Genomic DNA, 3,649 nt, shown 5'->3' with positions numbered 1-3,649 from the left:
GAGTTTTATTGACAACGATTTGCGATGCAATTTTTTTCTAATCGACTGACACTATTTAAAAAAAAATAAAGACTTGCTATTATATGGTTCTGAAAAAACTTAACACATATTCACTCTATCGATAGGTCTCTCATTTAAGAGTGTGTTTTTCAAATTTTGACCGGATGAAACACTCCTAATATCAAAAGTGGTTCATTTTGTGATGAAATCATTTTACCTTTTTGTTTTTTTTCCTCTTTATTGGCGGTCGCCGTTTCCAGTTCTGCAAACATAGGTGAAAACATGTATTTTAGAAAAGATATCCCAAGGATAACCTTAAGCATGACATCTTCAGTATCAGTTTGTTCATTAACGGGTTGAAAGTAATGATAATTGCACGACTGTCGGCAACCTTATCACCGGCTTAAGCAGTAATTCAAAATGCACTATGATATATTTATTTATCTCGAACGACTAGACAAAATAATTGACTGCAGACCAACTAGATGTACCAGGTTACTTCGAGCCATTGCCACAAACACTGAATGAAGATTAAGAGTTTGAAAAATCTAAAGGATTAGACAATAAATATGATTTCTGTAGAAGACAAACACGTACCACTTTTGTACGTTCATGCATATTTATATAGGTTGTTTGGAACGCCGTCAAAACCTTTGATAATTCAGTTGAAGGCAATTGCTAATACCCTTTGGTGTGTCTTTGTTACATAACACTCTCAGAATTATCATCCCTAAATAAACGTACATACATCATCTTTCTTGAAATATAATTGGTATGGCGTAATTATTTTACCTTTTTGTTCTTGCTCATGTGCATCTTCCATCACAGTTTCCTTTTCTGTTAACATAGAAAAAACAAATTTATTTTGGAAAGAGATTCTAAGCATAAACTTAAGCATACCATCAGCAGTCAACATTTGTTCATTAACAGGCTGAGGGCAATGATAATTGCAAGAATATCAACACAACCTTTTACGGGTTTATGCAGCATTCCGCTTCAAAATAACTAGGATTTAATCATCTCAAAAGACTAGAAAGAAACTGAAGACAACCTTTTTGTATCAAGAAAGTTAATACAGTTGCCACAAATACATACTGTAGTTAACGAAATTGTCTTGAATGGCTAGAAAATAAATATTTATACTGTCGAAGACCAAAATGTACCTTAAGCACTGACTGTAATTTAAGAAAAACACTTTCTGGAAAAGAATTGATCATTCGGGGACAACCACACATGTAAATATGAACACAGCAGTATCGCATTGATTGGCATTTTCCATTGATTTTAATGTAAGTTGCAAAACTTTTGATGACTTCAACGTACGTCAACAGTGCTACACACTATGACATCCAATATCCGTACGCTTTGCCAAATAAGGTTGTTGTTGTTATTTGCAAATACATGGACACTATTATTTAAAAAAATATAAGATATACTATTATATAGTGCTAATAAAAATCAAACACACATTCACTTTTTCGATAAGTCTCTCGTTGGAGAGTGAGTTTTACAAACGGATTGGCGGTTAAATAACTTTTAATCACACACCTGTAAATTGATGTGATCTAAACAAATTGTATAAAGGAATATAGATCCTAAGGGAAATAATAAAAACGCCTAACTTTGTTCATTTATAGATTGAGAGCAATTGTTATTGCAATACAGACAACGCCACCTACCATCGGTCACTGGCTTAAGCTGTTATTCGTTTCAAAAATGACTCGGACATTCTTTATTGTCTTGATGGACTAGACATTAAATAATTCTACTGTAGCAGACAAAGTTATTTCCTGTTAAATGAAACATTTGACAAACACACTGACTAACGTGACAGACAAAGGTACACTGGTAAAGATATAATTTGGAGAAATATATACAAGCATGCATGAACACAGCATCATCGGTCTTATTAGGGTTTTTATTGGCATCGATATGAAATGCAAAAATGTCGATGCCTTTAAGTCAACATTGCTATGCAGTATAATATCCCGGTGGGCGTTACTAAATTACGGATGCTATGGTATGCTTGTGTATGAAGATTGTTTATCATGTGATATGACAGTAAATCAAACAATTAACAGTAAAGCAAATTACCGTTGCGGCTATAACTGTTCGCTTAAAGATGCACTTGTACTCCCAAATAAGATTTACCACATCTAATACAATTGTATGAGTATACCAAAAGGGATAAACAAATGTCGAAAACAATGATGCTTATGAAGGATACTAAGTTTAATTTGAAAGAAATATGCAGAAAAAACGGTATTTCTACCTAATTGACTATTGTAGATCGCGGTAAATATTTTAACATTCACCAATCATTTAATAATTTTGCCTTTTCACCTTTTAAATACACGTTGATAATATTGCTATCAGTTATTCAAATTTTCCATAAATGCACCATTTTGTAAGACGTTGAGGGTTTATCACTCAAATTTTTTTTTTATACATATGTATCTATTGATGAAAAAGAGTGTCACTTTAATAAACTTGATTCCTTATTTCATATACTTTTGATATATGTACATCAATGTGCTTACATAGTCGACTTCAATATGTTCCAATGTTTATATAAATATTAATATAAAATGAAATTATACCTGTTGACTGTGTATGATGCACACAATGCATTTTGGTACTTCAGTTTTATCAAATGAAATTGCAGAGCGGTCAGATAACAGTTTACGCATATTTGCATAAATATATGACTAAACGATAAACAATGTTCGTCAACATATGTACAGACGTTATGCTTCTTATTAGATTATTCTTAGAAAAACGGCATATGATGGCCACGATTGGTACAATGACAAAGTTATGTGAATCTTTTCATAATCCTAACAATGTGCTAAAATTCGACTTTAGCGGACACCCTATTTCTAGAATGTCAGAGCAATCAAGCCCCCAATAAGGGTTACATATAGTGCTTCAAATGACTGCTGTAACGGTTTCAATTTACCTTTTTGTTCTTGTTTCTGTTTATTAGATGTCACCTTCTTCGTTTCTGTAAACATAAATAAATCATTTATTTTGTAATAGAGATTATAAGGAAGCATAAAATAAACTCAAGCATGAACATTCTCGGTTTGTTCAATAACATATTGAAAGCAATGGTAGTTGCAAAACTATAAAATGTCCCTATTTCCGACTTAAACTGTGATTCGTTTAAAAAAGTCAATACGACACATTGTATTGACTAGACAATAAATAACTGAATTGTATACCGCCTTGATGTTTAAGGTAAGATAAGATAGTTGCCACCAACACTGAATAACCCGACGAAAAGAAATGCATGCATTTTTCGTTCGGATGACCTCTTTTCAAGAATGTTGAGGTCAAATAAAAGTATGCTCTTAAATGAATTATTCTATAACAACAGATCAGTGATAATTTCTTAACATTTATACCTATCCATTGTTTCTAATGAGATTGTTCGTAGACAAACGGCCGTATGTGGCCATGACTGATTTCTAATAAATTAATGGGAATCATTAAATGATTCGTACTTTCTGTTGAGATGATTAAAGAAACCAATCCGTCTTTAATTACATACCAAGTTCGTTAATATGCAAGGCAACCCAGGTCAACTATATCGCTGCAAATGACTGCTATGTAGAGCACATATCAGCATTTAAAAAGTCTGCAGGTA

This window comes from Mya arenaria, chromosome 5 (genome assembly GCF_026914265.1).
Source record: "Mya arenaria isolate MELC-2E11 chromosome 5, ASM2691426v1".
Classification (NCBI taxonomy): domain Eukaryota; kingdom Metazoa; phylum Mollusca; class Bivalvia; order Myida; family Myidae; genus Mya; species Mya arenaria.
The sequence above is the reverse complement of the archived record's forward strand: the minus strand, read 5'-3'. Positions refer to the sequence as shown.